The sequence below is a fragment of the Sinocyclocheilus rhinocerous genome, unplaced genomic scaffold (assembly GCF_001515625.1).
Source record: "Sinocyclocheilus rhinocerous isolate Xijiao unplaced genomic scaffold, SAMN03320098_v1.1 scaffold1841, whole genome shotgun sequence".
NCBI classification, from domain to species: domain Eukaryota; kingdom Metazoa; phylum Chordata; class Actinopteri; order Cypriniformes; family Cyprinidae; genus Sinocyclocheilus; species Sinocyclocheilus rhinocerous.
In genome coordinates this window covers 716877-736700 of record NW_015666172.1, presented here as the reverse complement: position 1 = coordinate 736700, position 19824 = coordinate 716877, and the positions used below count along the sequence as shown (strand labels likewise).

General features: G+C 35.2%; 1 pseudogene; it reads left to right on the top strand.

Annotated features, from left to right (window-relative positions):
* Nucleotides 1-19824, top strand: part of LOC107731875 (focadhesin-like) — a 45191-nt pseudogene that overhangs the window by 15397 nt on the left and 9970 nt on the right.

The window sequence follows — 19824 nt, the reverse complement described above, 5'->3', positions numbered from 1 at the left end:
AAATTCAAATGCTGCAAAGCAGCTCTACAGAAGGCAATAGTGTTGTTTTTCAGCTCAAGACAAACCCTTAAGCCTATATTAAACTTGATGTGCCACTCACCCCGCATAGTTTGTGCTACAAATACAATTCTAGAGCTCAAATTATGTGGTTTATTGGTGTACGGTAAATAATAAAATGAAGAGAGAAAAAAACCCCAGCTGAACTGACTTGAGTTGAATAATGACACTGTTGTTTTTGTAGAGCATTTGAGAGAGAATTTGAAAGTTTTTCTCATATGTGACCCTGGAGCACAAAACCTTAAGTCTCTGGGGTATATTTGTAGCAGTAGCCAAAAATACATTGTATGGGTCAAAATTATCGATTTTTCTTTTATGCCAAAAATCATTAGGATATTAAGTAAGGATCATGTTCCATGAAGATATTTTGTACATTTCCTACTGTAAATATATAAAAACTTGAAAAAAATTGACCCTTATGACTGGTTTTGTGGTCCAGGGTCACATATTTGATGAAGTTTGGCATCATTGAGTCTGTTATTTCCCTGTTTATTACTGTGAAGCTCCTTTGAAACAATTTTTGCTATATAAAGTGCTAAATAAATAAAGGTGACTTAACCCTAAAATGATGGCAGCAAATCTAGTTTAAATAGAGTTGTGAACTATAACTTGTCTTTTTCTCTCTGCTAGCTGTAAAGATTGTCCCTCCTGAGCTTCCACCTCCCTTGGGTGCATCTTTGCTGGTGATGCCCTTGTTACAGGTGCTGTCCTGCTCCAGCCTCATGGAAGCCCTGACAGACACGCAGACACACACAAAGAACCTTAAACTGACCAATTCACTGTTGCAAACGGTTCAAAGAGAGACCTCAGATCGAAAAGAGGTACCATTAATAATCATGCACCCATTCAGGAGAGAGTTTTAAAAGCAGCGTGTGACATTAGGCTTTGCGTTTGCCTCAACAGGACTCCACACAGCTGAGTTTGCCTCTCAGCACTTGGTACAGCGAGCTTCAAGTGGCCACTAGCGTCCTACACCGAATTTCCATAGACTCCATTGCATCCGTGGAATGGCTTTACTCCCTGCAGTCATCACTCTCTGTCTGTGAACATGTCCCAGATAGTGTTTGTCTCCTGGTGTCCCATGTTATCGTCAGCAGTCACGGGGATCTCTGCAGGTTAGCGCTGGACACTGCTGCTGCCGTCGCCGAGGCCGGTCCTGCTAAGGTAAATTTTGCATCTCAATGTTTAGTTTTGTTAGTCTGCTGTATTGCAGTTTTGTATTATTTAGTAGGATGTGATGCAGGCTAGTGGTTAATGCTTCAGGCTGGTTAACCAAACCTTTGAGGAGTTCAAACTCTTTAATTCAATCACCATTGTGTCCATAAACATATTTTTCTGTCACTTAAAGGAATAGTTCACCCAAAGGTGAAAATTCTCACCCTGTTTAAAAATGAAAAGCACAACTGTTTCCAACATTGTTAATAATAATAAATGTTTCCTGAGCAACAAATCAGCATATTAGAATGATTTCTGAAGGATCCTGTGACACTGAAGACTGGAGTAATGATGCTGAAAATCCAGCTTTGCATCACAGAAATAAATTACATTTTAAAACATTCAAATGGGAAAACATTATTTTAATTGTAATAATATTTCACAGTATTGTTGTTTTTCCTGTATTTTCTTGGTGAGCATAAGAAACTTCTTTCAAAAATCTTACCAACTCCAAACTACTGAATGGTTGTATATATAATAAAGTATATATATTAGAGTTGTGGTGGTATAGAAGATCTTCCTCCATGGAAAAAATAATGCGAGTTTGGAACGACGTAAGGGTGAGTCAGTGATGACAATTTTCTTTGTCTTTAACCTTAGTTGAGATCTCCAGGAGGATTGTCAGTGTAATATACGTCAACATTATGGAGTTATGGAAACAAAATAGATATACTCTACTTCAGACAACTTGTTCTGCCTTTTTTTTTTTTATTGGACTCCATTTGGCATTCAGGACTGTAAAGGATTTTCACAAAACCGTTTTCTAAGCTGAAATGATGAAATCTACAATCCTTAGACATGTTCCTTTTACACATTAAGAGCACCACATTGTTCCTTGAATGACAGATATTAAAAAAAAAAAAAAGCACAACTGGAAAAAACAATTTTCCCCTCATCTTACGCTTTAATTTCTAACCATTATCCAGATGTCAGTGTTACTAGGCAACATGTGCAGCCTTAGAAACTGGAGCAGTAATTACTTTAGCTAAGTGCTAAATGAAGGTGTATCATGGTGCAGTAGACCTGTACTCCCCACTTGCATTCATTACAGAATGCCTTGGGGCTCTCATGGACAGAAATAATTGAGACCAGGACGACTGGCAACCATGAACATGGGAAGTGTGTGACCTGAGGGAGGATGTAATCACACTAACAGGAAGATATTCAAGGAGGCTGCAGCACAGAGGAATATACATCATCTGTCACTGGCTCTATGCCCTTATTAGAGGCCTTGGCTGGATGCTGCTGAGATTCACTCTCTACTGCTTTCCGATTAAGACTGGGTGATTTATTGAATGCTCACAATATATTCCCAGTGATTCTGCTGGTGATAGAAAATTATTGCGTTGATTTTATGATGTGATGTGCTTTTCATTTGACCATTAAGTTTACTAGGAAACATGTCATTAGACTAGTTACACAACCTGATAGACTGCAACGGCTGGAGTTAAAAATCATCATGTGTTCTACTGAAGAAACAAAGTCTTCATCTTGTATGCCCTGGGGGTAAGCAGATAAACATCAAATTTTCATTTTTGGGTGAACTATCTCTTTAAGACAGATATTTTAGTAGCATCTCTTATTTAAACTTTCAGTAACAAAATTAGTGGTGTTGGTTGGTAAGTTAAATGCATTTCAGTGAATCAGTTCAAACTGGCCATTTCAGTTAACTGGTTCAATGATTTATGTTATCACTCAAAAATGTCCACTTTGTGACATTTAATATTTTAAAATATTTTGGTAAAATAGATGCAAGTAAATTTGCTGGTTATTGTTAATTTGGTGCATATAAATAATAGCTCGTCCTTGTGTTCGTTTAGTGAAAAGCAGTGCATATAATATTTGAAGCAGATTATGTGGGAATCAAAAAAAATTGAAAGAAGTGAACTTATATTCAGCAAGAATGCATTAAACTGATGTAGAAAAGTGACAGTAAAACATTGTTTTTAAAACACTATAAATGTCTTTATTTTAAATAAATGCTGTTCTTTTGAGCCTTCTATTTGTCAAAGAATCCTGAAAAAAGTATCATGGTTTCAACAAAAATATTAAGCAGCACAACTGTTTTAACTGTCATAATAATATGAAATATTTTTTGAGCAGCAAATCAGAATGATTTCTGAAGGATCATGTGACACTGAAGACTGGAGTAATGATGCTGAAAATTCAGTTTTGCATCACAGGAATAAATTACATTTTAAACTATATCAAAATAGAAAACAGTTGTTTTAAATTGTAATAATACTTCACAATATTACTGTCTTCATTGTATTTTTAATCAAATAAATGCAGCCTTGGTGAGCATAAGAGACTTCTTTCAAAAACATTTAAAAATACTACCAACATCAAACTTTTGAACAGTATTTTATCATACTCTTTCTCATACTCTGTACATTTGTTTTTTCTTTCTTTCATCCTCACTCATTAAAGGGGTCATATGATGCGATTTCAAGTTTTCCTTTCTCTTTGGAGTGTTACAAGCTCTTGGTGCATAAAGAAGATCTGTAAAGTTGCAAAGACTAAAGTCTCAAATCCAAAGAGATATTCTTTATAAAAGTTAAGAGTCAGCCACGCCTACCTAAAACGGCTCGTTCTAACACGCCCCCACATATCTAGGTCACTATGTGGAAATATTAGCATAATGCAGCCCAAATGTGCACGCAAAGAAAGAAGGCATGGTTTCAGGAACTAATGTACAGTATGTGGAAAATAATGTTTTTTTTTAACCTTAAACCGCATAAACACATTTCATTACACCAAATACACCAAATAATGTTCTTTTTAGCAGCATCATATGACCCCTTAAAGGCTGTTAATTGGCTTGCTCTGCAGGTCAGAGGTTGTGCTGGTTTTGTAATGGGGATGCTGATGGGTTAATCTCCAATTAGAGATTAGAACAACTGCCATGGTGTCCCTTCTCTAAGGGTTAAAAAGGTTCTCAAGAGAGGGAAAGATCCAGTATTCTCGGTTAGTGGGGATCTGTTAGGGAGAGGCTTGTCTGGGGAATTGTTTTACAAATACTGGAGAGAAATTAGGAAAGACAGTAGATTTTATGTGATGTGTTTTAGATGCCCACTTTACACATTTCTTAGCCGCCTTAGAAATGCTGTACTTGAATCCTGTATACAATGCTTGATCTAACTGGCCACACTAACGTAGGAGTTATTTCTGGCAACAAGAGAAATATTGGATAATCAAACCTTATTAAAGCTATTAAAGCATCACTGAGTGTATTATCGCTACATCTTTAGTTGAGCACTGCAGCTGGGGGAATACCAATAAACCCTTGCATTTCAATTATGTAAAAATGTTAAAAACATGGGGACATTTGGAGACGTGTAAATAGTTGTTATGTAGAATCAATGGGATTTTTAGTTCTGTATAATGTAGTTAATGTTGTCTAGTTGGTGAATAATTACTTGTTTATGATCAGTGTTCTTTGTACCCTGTTCATTTTACACTCTCTTCTCAAGTGACAGTTTTCCATACGTTGAGAACTCTTGTGGCTTTTTGAAGTTTATACAGTGATTGTCTTTACCCTAACATTTAGCCTTAAAGGGGTCATATGATGCTATTTTAAAGATCATTATTTTGTGTATTTGGTGTAACAGAATATGTTGACATGCTTTAATGTTCAGAAAACACATTTTTCAAATACTGTACATTATTGTAGGTCCTCTAGGTAACACTCCAAAGAGAAAGGAAAACTTGAAATCGCATCATATGACCCCTTTAAATTTAGAGGTTCAATGGTGATATATTATTATTTTAATTGCATCTCTGAACTTAATTTTACTTGCAACTGGTGTTATTTCAGTGTCATTGGTATACTTTTATAGATTTTATTATTATTTTGAATTAGTTTTTATTTTTACACTTTCATTTTAATTTTGTAATTTTTTTTTTTATAATTCTGTTGTGCATTTTTATTAGCTTTTTAAAAATATATTTATATTTAAAAACTTTTTAAGTTTTAGTTTACTTGGTTATAGTTGTTTTAGTATCAAACTTAAATGAAACTAGGTAAATGAAAATTGGACACTAACTGAATTTTTTTTTTTAAAATAGTTTCAAGTATTTTATTTCATTTCAGTTAATGTTTTTCATTTTAAGTAATAAAAATGTTTCTTATGGTATTAGTTATTGATAATAACCCTGTTTGCAACAACTCAACTTTACTGAAATTATGGTACTTTATGGTACTACTTTAGTTTTTTTTTTTTTTTTTTCTTTTTTTTAGAAAATTTGTATTTAATGAATGTATTTATTAGATTTTTAGTAGTTTTTAATTGTGAGGGCTTTACAGTTTATTGGTGACATTTATATCTGTTTGAATAGCTTTTACGTAGTGGAAGTAGGTGCTAAATGGTGTTTTACAGTCAATAATAATTAGGGTTTCCAGTGTGAGTACACTGTCTTGAACCAGGGTCTCGTCTCGGGCTAGATCTGAGCCTCGAGGACTCTAATCTTGATATGTATCTAGGTTTCGGAGGCTGTGGTCTTGAATTCAACTCTGATGCCTCCAGTCTTTCAAAAGAAGCCCTGGATGAGTTTGAGTTTTGTTGGTTACTCATTTTATTGGTTAACATTCATGTTCACCTTGTGGGAATGTGAGCTGTGTTTTCCTGGAGCAAAAGACTCCGATATAAACCAGCAGAACCCTTCAGTCACCGCAAAGCATGACGTTTGATGCCAAAAACATTAAAAGGATTAGCAAAGCAGCTCTTGAATATGTGCTCAGATTTGAGGGCATAATCCTCAATTCAGGTAAAGAAAGTTTTCAGGTCCTTCACATGGTCTTCACCAGTTTGTCACTGTTCACTGTAGCCCCTCAGTTTCTCCTGAAGTCATACATACCTTTCATTTTTATTTTGCTTGAGCTGGGGAAACACTGGCTTTGAGCCAGTCTTTTAGTATTATAGAAGCTTCTCGAGCAGTGTTTATGCTACAGAAAACAGCTTGAGAAAATAAAGAAAGAGAGAAACAGGGTGTTAGTCAGAGGGTTGGAGAGGATTGCAGCAACTGTTGGAATGAATTTCAAAGCCGAGGGCTCTTTGGCGTACCTCGCCCGCTGCATGAGATGGATAACTTGTGACAGTCTTGCTCAGTTTAACTCGAATGAGGTGGGTGAGAAGAATAAGAATTTGCCCTCCCACCCCTCCTCCTTCATCCCCTCGCTGTGATGAGCATGTCTCGTTACGTTATGAGCTCCGGCGTTTCTTTGGTAGCCAGTCATGAGTGATTTTCCTGATTATCTGTTGTTTTAGCCCGTATTTCTGTGTACATGGTCAACTTTTTTTTCTTTTTTGTCGTGTTTTTTTTGCCTTCTTGCTTGGTGTCTTTCTCAACAAATTTGAAAGATCAAACTGTAATAAAGCTTAAGCTAAGCAACATCAACTTAATTTCGCTACATCTTAAATGAGTGTTCACCGAAAAAACGAAAATTTTGTCACCCTAATTTAGTGCTAGACCTGTATGACTTTTTACTTTTGTGGAATGCGAAGGAAGATATTGTGAAATTTTTTTCACTGTGGTCCAATATTGTTTCATGGATAAAAAAAACAAAACATTCTTCAAAATATTCTTTTTTGTGTCATACTGACGAAGTGGAAGGCACTGTGGTTTGGAACAACATGAGGATGGTTACATGCTTTTGCTTTTTACTTTCTGTATTGCTTGATTGTTGTCATATCCCTCTTTCCTAACTTTCTCTTTCTTGCTGTTTGCAGTTTTCATATAGTGGTTTCCAAGAGTCTTTCCATTGCATTTGCCCTGCATGCTTTCATTTTTAATTAAATTCTTTGCAGAGCTCTTTGAAAGGATTGGATGTTAAAAATGCCCTGTAAGCGACTGATGATGATTAATTTAATTTCTGTCAGCTTAATGAAAATAAAACTGAGATGATTATGCTTGGCTCTTCTACTGCTGGTAATCAACTATAGGTCCCAGAACAGCGATGTCTCGACCCCGTTCTAGAATTTTAACATTAGCCGTCACTAAGAACAGCTCATATCTTTCTGCTGTTCTCTCACAGATTTCGGGACAGTTACTTGTACATTTATTACATCTCTTTTACATCACTGCAGCTCTTTATACACTATACTATAAAAAGTTTGGGGTTGGTAAAATTTTTAAATGTTTTTTTGAAAAGTCTCTTATGCTTACCAAGGTTGCATTTATTTGATTAAAAATACAATAAAGACAGTAATATTGTGAAATATTATTACAGTTTACAATGCCTGTGTTCTATTTGAATATATTTTAAAATGTAATTTATTCCTGTGATTTTAAAGTTGAATTTTCAGCATCATTACTCCAGTCTTCAGTGTCACATGATTCTTCAGAAATCATTCCAATATGCTGATTTGCTGCTCAAGAAACATTTCTTATCATTATCAATATTGAAAACAGTTGTGCTGTTTCATTTTTTTGTGGAAACTGTGAAACATTTTGTTTTTCAGTAAAAAAAATGACGAATAGAAAGATTAAAAAGAACAGCATTTCTTTGAAATAGAAATGTAACATTATAAAAGTTTTACTGTCACTTTTCGTCAGTTTAATGCATCCTTGCTGAATAAAAGTTTTTATTTCTTACTGACTCCAAACTTTTTTGAACAGTATCTGACCTCTTAGTTCCAGCAGTTCAGAATGTGGCAGATATACTTTTATATTATATTAACTGATGCTAATAGATCCCACCATCACCCCTGTACTGGCCTCATTGCACTGGCTACCAGGAAGTTTTTGAATTGATTTTACAATGCTATTAATTTTTGTGGCTCTGCATGGATTTGCTCCACAGTATTAATCTCCTCCACCCTTGCTCCCCGAGGTCATCAAACCAATTACTTCTTTCTGTTCCCCTCTTGCTTTTTCGGTCCGAGGGAGATCAGTGTTTCACAGTTGTGGCCACTAGACTTTGGGTTTTAAAAGCAGTTTTAAATCTCAATTGAAGGCTTATTTATATTCCATTGCTTTTAAATGTGTCTGATGTGCATGAGTGTATTTAGTAGGTCAGTGTTAATTGTCTATTAATTGTTTGCTTAATTCTTTTTCCATTTACCTCTAGGTGCCATGTTTACTTCCTGTCCTGATGTTTAAACTGGGCAGAGTGTCTGATCCGGCTTTGTCTCACTCTATTCTCTACACTCTGCCAAAACTGGGAACCCACAAGGTACAGTCATTAGCATGCACAGCATGCACTGTTTACCTGATGAGGGAATATTAAATTAGAAACTTAAATCAATAAATATTTTTCAGCAAATGTGTTTTCTTGGTTTTCAAAGTTTTACCAAGAGAAATTTAATTAAATTAAATGTGCAAATAGCTAATCATTATATTAAGAAGATGTTAACATGTATGGCAGTCAAAATTAAGAATGCAACACCATTTACAGGGTAGTGCGACACAGCTCCACAATATATGAATATAGTCCATCTGCATGGATTTAGGATATTTTGCTTCCCCTGTTGCTATGGCAACAGCTCACCTGCACTGTAGGCAACTCCAGCCATTAACCTGACCATTGTCTGTGCCACTGTTACTCATTTGATTCCGCTAACAATGCACATTATTCATAAATCTTGTATGCCAAATGTGTACTCCCGTAACATTTTGCTTGCTACTAAAATGCTACATCAACAAAAACACTTTCTGGACGTTGCACAGTGTACTCCAAAATATGAGTAAATAAGAGAGAAGATGTTTTGCTGATGTTATTCATCTTTATTTTAAATGCTTAGAAACTCTATCATCAGCCTTTGAATGTGGGTGGCAGTGTTTTGCCCTTTAATGTAGTCTTTAATTTTAGCTTTTTGTAATCTGTGAGATACTGTTATTTTTAAAAGCGCAGCAGAACACAACCTAGCCTGTAGGTCACAGATGAAGCATTAAAAACATTAAAGCATTAGGTTATTTAAGTTTGCATATATCCAGTCCTGTTCGGTATGTTTTAGCATTAAGTGGATGTGTGTATTCTGCCTCGTGTGTGTTTATCCTGACTGACCTCTCTTGTGTTTCAGTTCTGTATCCCGCAGGTGCTTCATGTCCTCCAAACTCTGGGCACTTCATCCAGACTGAGGCCTGTGGCTCTGCGCCTCTTAGCTCTGTTATGGAAAAAACAGGTGCAGTTAACGCTGATATTTGTTAAAACTGTTCTTTGTGTGTTGTGTCAGATGTCCGTGGCCAGGATGCATTGATTCTGTGAATTTATGTTGAATATCAGTATTTAATATTTATTTAAAATGAATATACTCCCATTTACTGTTTGGGTTTATGCATTGAAATATCATTATATTTATGTGTTATTATATTCATGTCTGAGAGGTTTCTGTTTAGTATACTAAATTATTACAAAATGTTTAATTATAATTAATATTGTCATATAATATTATTAGGATAAAAATTTGAGTGGGTTTTTTTCATAAAATTATACATGTAACTCAATGTTTGAGCCCTTTTATTAATGAAATTATTATATTAATTCAGCTTGATTATTTAATATTTATTTAAAATAGATATATTCACTTTTTATCATTTGGTTTATGCTTTGAAATATAATTATATTTATATTTGATTATATATTGTTATATTTACATATGAGAGGCTTCTGTTTAGTCTACTAATTTAATACAAAAAATTCTATTAATATTTTCTAGTGCTGTCAAACGATTAATCGCGATTAATCACATCCAAAGTAAGTTTTTGTTTACAAAATATATGTGTGTGTACTGTGCATATGTATTATGTATATATAAATACACACACAAGCATGTATATATTTAAGAAAAATATATTTTGTTTAGATATAAAATATTAATATTTATACATAATATAAATTATATTTGAATATATAGATATACATCGTAAATATTTTTAAAATATATACATTATATACGCAATTAATCGTTTGACATTATAATATACATGACATTATAATATTTGACATGAAAATAACAATTTGAGTGTTTTTCCCCCCCATAAATGTATGCATATAACTTAAGGGTTTGAGCCCTGTTATTAATGAAGCGTAAAAATTATGATATTAATTAAGCTTTATTATTTAATATTTATTTAAAATTTATATATTTACATTTTATCATTTTTATCTTCTATTTAGTATACTAATATAATACAAAACATTTAATTACAATTAATATTTTCATATTATTAGCACGTGTAATTTAATTGGGGGAAAAAAATGAAGATATGCTTAATGGTTATATATGGTATAACTTAATGGTTTGAACCCTATTATTAATTAAATGTAAAATTATACAAATATTAATTAGTTCACAGAGAATTTGCGTGCTTTAGAAAAATGTACATTTTAACTGAAGTATTCCTAAATGAATGATTATGATTTCAGATTGAATCTGCAAATGTGTTTTGATACCTAGTCTTACTATAATGTCTGCTATACAGTGGCACCAAAAACTATTTGGACACTTAGACCACACTTACAATGTATGAATGACATTGTATTAGATAACAACATATCTAGAGCTAATTTCATTTAATGCAGACCATCACAGGTTTAAGTGTGACTTGTTTTTGTCCAAGTACTTTTGTAAGTACTGTTACCCTGAAACTTTAGATTTTTTTTTTGTGTGTATAGGACCGTGTGTATCCGGACCTGCAGAGACTGATGTCACAGCTTGAAAAATCCTCAGTGGTCTTGGGAAAAGATACACAGTGGGAGCAGATATTGGCCAGAGCAGCCTGCATCAGAGACATCTGCAGAGAGAGGTCTGCTTCACCCAAAATCTGCCGCCGTAAACCTGGAGTTCATTTAGCAGTTTGATTTACTGCATATTCCACCATAGTAACCATTCACCATCAAAGGTTTAACATTTACATTATTTACTCTTTTCCCAAATGCCGTACATATTGTTCCAGGCCGTACCAGCATGGAGGAGACATGCTGGCTGCCATCACCGACACACTGATGCAGTTCTCCAGGATCAGGCCACTCCTGCTGCTCTGGCACTGCAGGGCTTACAGGAGCTCTGTAGAGCTGAGGTCAGTCTTTGTATCCCTATGAAGAGGTTCACACTGGCTGTCAGAAATATGAAAGTGAAGATGAAAATGCATTTTCATTTCTAAACTATTTGTATAGTTTTGATTGGGTAGACCAGTGCCACCCTGGCCCTTATGTTCCCTCCTGCCTCAAGACGCAAATTCTAATCATTTCAGGGCTCAACAGGATTTTTGCTCTGTTGGGAAAGAATTTTAGATTTGTACTGGGTCTGCCAACATTTTCATGATCCCTTACATAATTTTTACAAACATATTTAATATTTATAATAATAATTAAAAATATATATATAATTTTAAATGTATTTCTTAATATTTATTTTAACAAATATTTATGTTACTACCATGTTCATTATATTGTTTTTATATTATATTTGTTTGTTTATTTTGTATTAGTATTTATTTTATATATTATTTACAAAATATTTTTATTATGATTCATTTTGTAGTCCATTTTAGACGGCTAGATAATTATCTGACATATTTAAAAAGATGCAAGTCATAAAAATGTGTGCACATGATCAACAAATATAAGATACTGTATAGTAATGCAGTACATACGGTTCAAAAGTTTGGGGCAAGTATGAAGTCTCTTATGCTCACCAATAATCAATTTCATCAACATACAGACAATGATAATAATATTATTACAATTTAAAATAACTTTTCTATTTGAATGTACTTTAAAATGTGATGACAAAGCTGATCCTTTGTGAAACAATTTCATGATCCTTCAGAAATCATTTTATATCATTGTTGACAAAAACAGATGTGCTGATTAATATTTTTGTGCAAACATGTTTTCAGGATTCTTTGATGAATAGAAAGTTCAAAATAACAGCATTTAATTGAAATAAACTTTTGTAACAAATGTCTTCACTGTCACTTTTGATCAGTTTAATGCATCCTTGCTGAATAGAAGTATTAATTTCTTTTTTTAAAAATCATACTGACCCCAAACTTTTGAGCGGTAATGTACATGTTGTTTATGTGATATTTTACACTAGCTAGTGGGCCATTCTTACCGTTGAGCTCTGCATTTTAATATTCTTCTCATCTGTTTTCTGTTCAGGTAGTTGATATCGTCTCCATGTGGAAGGCACTCTCTCCTAAGCTGTGCTGTGACTCCAGACGCCTGGTCCTAAAAGCCACAGCTGAACTTCTGACATTAGTGCCTGCTTTAAACGTCAAAACTGAAGAATATGAGGCACGGGACCACCAACCCCTGTTTCTGATTGCTAGATGTGTGCTATTTTGGAGCAGTGTCTGAATTCATAGTTAAAAGCATGATTTATTTCTCTCCACATTTCATGACTGGGACAGATCACTTCAGGTCTTGTGTCCTTTTCCTTACAGAAATTCAGAAACGAGGCAGTCTGTGTTTTATGGGGCTACGCACTTAGTCAGCTGAGCGCTGACATTTTCAAATGGTAATGAACGGTAGGGATGGGCAGGATAATTGACTAGTCACCCAACAACTGTTTGTAATGAATAGTCATTGCACCATTTTATGTATCTGCAATTTATTTAGTTATTTTTCTAACAGTTATGAGTAAACAGTAATATTATTGGCTTCATCAGGACCCAGAGGTTGCGAGCCAGGGTTTTAAAGCTCTCTCGGAGTACCCTGAACCATCTCACACCATCCTACACTTGCCAGAGCAGGTGAGAACATATGCTAAATATCCTCACATTATTTCTGCTTGCCTATATATATATATACTGTGTATCTGTAATGGTGATATGATCTTGCTAACAGGCCAGACCTGTACCAAAGCAGCCTGAAGAAGAGGATGAAGGGAAGGAAAATGAGAATGAGAAGGATGAAGATGTTTCAGTGCCAGGGGCGTCATATGTAAAGCTAGTAAAGCTAGTAAAGCGATCTGTTTTACCAGGTAAGATTATCTGATTATGGTGGCTAACAGACTGTCAAACAAACTCTTTTAAATATAGTGTAACCTTTAACAAAAACCTCCTTAATTCATGAGTTTTGTCTTCTAATGAAGCCCTTGAGACCTTCCTGACAGCTCTAGTAAGGCAGGAGATGAACCAAATGCCCCGTGGCGTGTACCATTCAGCTCTGAGTGGAGGGAATTTGCACTCTGACCAGGGAAAAACTGTATCTGGAATTCCTTTTTTTATGCTGAAAACATATGAAAAGAACAAGCAGCCGGGTCTGAAACCTGGCTTAGCAGGTACATGTACTGTACAAGAGTCATTCAGCTCTGTAACGTGGGTAATTTTAAAATTCTTATAGCTAATGCTTGTTTGTCACAACTGAAGTAATAACTCACACATTGCATAATTCTGTGTTTGTCCAGTTAAGTGTGTTAAATAAACATATACAGTATGTTGGTTTTGATTGGTCTGTTTCAGCTGGGCTTCTACTGTGTTATGACCTTCCTGTTCAAACTGACAAAGATGGACATCCAATCACACGCTTTCTTGTCAGCAGAGGGCGGAGTTATCAACAAATGTTAGCCACCATTATTCATGAGGTACCTTCTAGCACACACTTATTTGGGTGAAACACGAAAACTTGAATTATATTTTAAATTTAAATGATATTTTACCCCAAAATGAGAAGAGAAATATATGCATTAAAAATGAATAGTAATATTATTGTTTTCATTACAGTTAAGCACATTTTAATGTGTCCTGATGTTTGTTTGCATTGGTGATTTACATTAGATTCTAATTCCAGTAATGATTTTATTTATGCATTTGATTGTTTCATAAAATATTTATTTATTTGATTAAAATCTGTACAATGATAAATATATCATAATTGTGAATGTATAAATACTTTTAATAATTTATACATTTTAATCTCGGTCACTTTTTTCCAATCTTTTCCTCTCAGGTGAACATCCAGCCGTCTGAATGGCATCGTTCTCTGCTCTTGCCCCAAGCCTGGCGGGGCTTCATGAGCCAGGCTTACCATGCAGCTCTCAAGGTGATTCTGTGTGATTTTTAAACCATCAAATCAGATGTATAAGAATAAGCCTAGCTTTACAATTACGATCATAATTCATGTGATTAAACTCAGTGTAATTATTGTCCAGGGTCGAAAGGCAGAGCTAGAGATGCTACAGAAACAGGGTAAAGAGAGCCCAGAGGAACTGCAGTACAAACAGCACTATGCCTGGCTCTGGTAAGATTTACACATCCAGATGCATCTACAGACTGGCCTGGTCCTGGAGTTTTTGTTAAAGTTGTGATGAAACGGAAGTAGTGACAGAGCTTGAAAAAAAATGGGTAATCGCTTAAATAAAAAAAATGTAGGGCGATGTCTTCTATCCATCCAGATTGGATGGAGACATACTGGTTGAACAAGTTTTCAGAGTGACAATTTTAAGAAAGGGACTGAATGATTGACTAAATGATTGGAGAAGTCTGGCATTTCACCGGAAGATCAAATTTTGATATTGTTATTAAGAATTACGAGGTCAAAAAATAAATATATGCACAGATTAATTGTTCACACTAAGATCAATAACAAATTTATAAAAATAAATGGTGTGTATTTTCACTTGTGTATCATGATTTCAACAGTGGGGTCTAAACAAGACTACTGGAGAAAATGCTTCTATGTGTATTTCTTTCTAATTTACAGTAAAGGCTGTTAGGTTTTCAGTGATAAAACAATTCATATTCTTATAGTTACACTTTCTGATTATCAAAAGTTCGTTGAACTTATACAGTATAGCATGATGAGACCTCGTACATCTACTAAAAATAATTTAGCCGAGCAGTTGGTTTAAAGTCATGACTCAGAAGAGATTTGAGAAGCTCTAGCTTGATTTGCTTGCAGATGCCATTTGATTTGATATTTTATTATGAACTCGGTTATGAACACAATGACATTCATACAGTGCCTTCAGCATCCAAACTTTTAGGTGGGGCCACTACATGAATGCTTTGCACACCCATGAAAAGGTTTTAACACAGTAAGAGCAGATATAGTTTTAGAGGTTTTATTAAAAATGGATCTCTAACATCGTAAATAGGTTTTTTAGTTTTCACCATGACAATAGTCAACACAGCTGGCATGGTTTTAAGAAACAAACAAACAAAAAAATTGACTTTGCTAACGTAGACATATTATATGCAGTGATCTTTAAAAAACTAATGGATGCAAATAAATAAAAATTGCTCAGTATGCTATGTACATAAGTTCTCACTAAATAGTTCAGATGAAGCACAGACGTCATAGCTGACCATAAACAACAACTTGTAATGTGACTGAATTATATTGAATGGTTTTTAGCACAAAAAATCTCAGCACTTTCAGAAACTGTCAAGATGAATGCTGCACTATAATGAAAGCCTCTAAAGAGTGAAGTGTAATTGGAGCTTTGCACCATAGGGAGGAATGTGAAGGTATTATTTTATACATCTGGCTTGTGTCAAACCATCCAGAGCTGTTAAATTGTGATTGCTCTGGCCTTTTCAGCTGCTTTGAAAAGCCTTTGAATGGAGACTGACATTTCAAAAGTCACATACAAATGCATGCACATCGCCATTACACAAAATTCATATAATTTTTCAATGTAAATCTGCTGGCATGTATAGGCTGTTATTGTTCACACGGTCTCTCGCCATAATATGCCCTATCGCATAACCACACAGTCTGGCAGAACACCATAACTCAACCCCCAGGATGCCGTTTTGACGGCCTGTCAGCCAGTGAGTGATTGATGGAATAATATGTTCAGATGACAGCCAGAACTTCATTTCCCATGGCATCACAAATTCTCGTTTGTTCCGCAGTCTTTGTGTAATACAGTTATTCCACTCCTGGGAGCTCAGGGCAGTCTGTACGCGGTCACGTGCCCTGAAGCATGCAGGGAGGGTTGGATGGTATGAGACCACTGGGATTGTAGGGTTACAGCTTTTGCCCCCGCAGAAAAAGATGTCAATTAAAGATGGTTTAAGCTGGAGGAAAGGAGGTAGATGTGTCTGATTTTGTCAGAGTGGGGTCCAAAAAAATGCTAGACCTTCTTAAGTTATATTATAAACATAACAATTTGAGTGAAATGTTCCATTGAAAAATGAAAATAAATGTCTTAGTATTTTCTTTGTCACTTGTTAACACTTGTAAAACCTGAAGATCATGTGATCCTGCATGATTTGAGAATGGTTCAAACAAATACAACCTTGTGTTTCAGTGAAAGCAAGAACATCTGACCTTTTAAAACTGGTCTGGACCTAGAATTAGTGGAGAATTCTTATTCATTTTATGTCATTAAGTTTCGTTGCTTGAAATGTTTCAAAGTCCTCCTGCTTTTCCATGTTTAAATTGGAGGAATCTCAGATTTTCTCAGACTTTTGGGACCCCTTGTACTGTATGTAGCCATGCAAATGGTACCTGGGCTCTTAAATCATTGCCTGAGGAGATGAAAGCTCTTCTTGTCAGTCTGTGGAGCACCTTAAATCATATCTCTCTTTCCTTAGGGTCAGAGACCAACTGACTGATGTGGTCAAATCTGCCGCCAAGTAAGTTACTAAAGCTGCTGATATTCTTAGTTTTTTTTCCCCCACAAGACTTTTTATCTTTTCTAAGCTAAAAGATTAAACTATCGATTTTTTTTCAAAATGTTTTATTAGTAAATAGTGTGCTTTATATTCAGAATCTGCAGTTTGCTTTTATTCACTGTAGTCTCTTAGGAAAGTGCTTTTTTTTCAGTGCTTTATCGATTAAATGTAAGCTTATAATTGCTCACAATCCACATTTTCGGGCCTGTTTTCAGCATCGATGATAGTAATCATTCAGCATTGCTGGAGTGTGTTCTGTTTAAAATCAGCCTATATGTGGATTAATATTTTATCATATTGTCTCCATTATGACAGAGATAGTCCGGTTGTTCAAGGTAATTCTATCCTGGCACTAAGTGGCCTGGCTGTTGTCTTAACCAGATATGAGAGCAACCTTCCTACACAGTCTGAAAGTGGGCTTGAGGTTAGATGCAGCTTTATTATTTAGTTTCTATTCCGACTACCTATCATTTACTAGCTTTTCTTCTTTTTCAAAAAAAAAAAACCTGAAAAACTTTCCTATAAACTGTCATTTTCTATTCGTAGGTGGGTCCCGACATCCTTCCCACAGTTCACTGGCTGACGATGGTGATTGACACACTGCTCAGCATTGTTAGCAGTAACAGTAACCCTAAAGGACAAGTCTTCCCATGGTTCGTTCGTGTGAGTTATAACTCCCTCGGGTGGGGTGTTCAAGAAATCATTTCAATGATTTTTACAGATTCCACTATTGGTGCAGAAAGTACACACTGCACCTTATTTAAAACCTTTAAATATTATGTGTTATTAAAGCATATGCTATGAAAGTCTATAATATTGCACCTTCAACTAGTAGTAATACCATATTGGTAACACATTACAATAAGGTTCGATTTATTAACATTAGTTAATGCATCAAGAGCTAACATTATACTAACATTACATAACACAAATATAATTATATTAATGTTGACAACTTCAAATTTTACAAATGTATTAGTGTACAGTATATGTAGAGACTAACATTAACCTTCATGAATAAATGCTGCATAAGTATTGTTCCTTGTTGGTTCATGATACCTACACTACTGTTCAAAAGCCTGGGGTCATTTTAGTTGCAATAAATAAATACTTATATTCAGCAAGAACACGTTAAAGTGAACAAAAGTGAAAATAAAGACATTCATACATTCATGATGTTACAAAAGAATTCAAATAAATGATGCTCCTTTGATCTTTTTCATCAAAAGAATCCTGAAAAATGCATCACAGTTTCCAAAAATATTGAGCAGCACGACTGTTTTCAACACGGAGAGTAATGAAATTAAATTAAACATTTAGATGTTTTAACAGTATTTTTTTATCAAATAAATGCAGATTTGGTGAACATAACATAAGAGACTTCTTTTAGAAAATCTTACAAACCCCAGACTTTTGATCAGTAGTTTGATGGGTATTGTTCATTAACAAATGAAACCTAATTGCTGCATATTGTAGTTTTTTCCCTATATTATAACTCAAAAATGACATTCACATTTTAGCGCTCATACTCGGGTGAGAACACAGCGAGTGTGATCGCGCGCTCCTGTGCTGCTCTGGGTCTGGCGTTGTTGGTGCCGGTGCTGGTGACCTCGTGCAAAAAGAACATTCCCGCTATACTGGGCACTCTAGCGGCAGGGCTGCCAGGTTCGCCCTCCGCAGACGAATCTCAGGCACTTCAGTTTCACAGCGGCCTGGCTCTGGGCATGTTTCTAGCGTGGCTGCATGATGAGAGAGTCAGGTGTGTGCTGAGTGATACCATGACAGAGAACTCCAGTCTACCCATAAAACAGAACTTCAGCTTATTACCAGACAATTTTAATAGCTATATCATGTTTGATGAATGTTTACTTGTTTTTTGTTTGCTGCAGTGATATATCTGGGCAGTCAGTAGCAGAGCTGCTAATGAAACATCTGGAACGACTGGAAGATTGTTGCTTTAATCCCAATCTGGAGTACAAGTTAGTCTATCTAATCCGATTTTAGTGTTAACTACAACTGTACAACTTAATTGTAGTTGTTAGCTAAGAAACTAAATCCTTATTGCACACACACACACACACACACGCATGCACATATAAAATATTTATTTATTAGTTATATTCTTCATTTCCCCTGTACACTAACAGACTCTTAAATGTTTGTTTGCTCTTTGTCTCTCTCAGTTCTGGTTGTGTGTTAGGTGTTGGCTTGGTTCTGAGCTCTCTCAGTAGCAGTAGTCAGTCTGAGCGGGACGGTGTGCATGTGTCTCTGACGCTGGACAGACTCCTGCAGACCCTGCAGGACAGCAGCAATATGAGCCGCATGCTGCAGGAGGTAAAACCATATTGACTGTGGTGTTGTCAGATGACATCTTGAATCTTTAGTTGAGAAATGGCTTGGTATTTTGCCTGTTCTTAATACTGTACATTTGCTCAAAAATTCCCAAAATGGGGTTCGTGAGGGCACTGCAGGGGGTTCGTGAGTTGATGAAAACCTAGTAATTAATAAAATCATAAAAATGTGAAATTAAAATAAATAGATAATAATAAAAACAATCAAAATACTTAATAAAAAGCATGTTCTATTTTATTTGTTTACCTGCATGTCATGTGACCATTAAAGGGATAGTTCACCCACAAATGAAAATTCTGTCATTAATTACTCACCCTCATGTCGTTTCAAACCCGTAAGACCTTCGTTCATCTTCGGAACACAAATTAAGATATTTTTGATGGAATCTGAGAGCTGTCTGACCCTTGCATAGACAGCATAGACGCAGCTGACACAGAACAGCATACGCTGTTTACGTCCAGCGGATATTCTCCAAAATGGCACCAGGGTGATGCGGAGGAGACGAATTGTTGAATAAAGTCGTTATTTTTTTTCCTTTTGCGCACAAAGTATTCTCGTAGCTTCGTATAATTGCGGATGAACCACTGATGTCACATGGATTATTTTACAGATCTCCTTGCTACATTT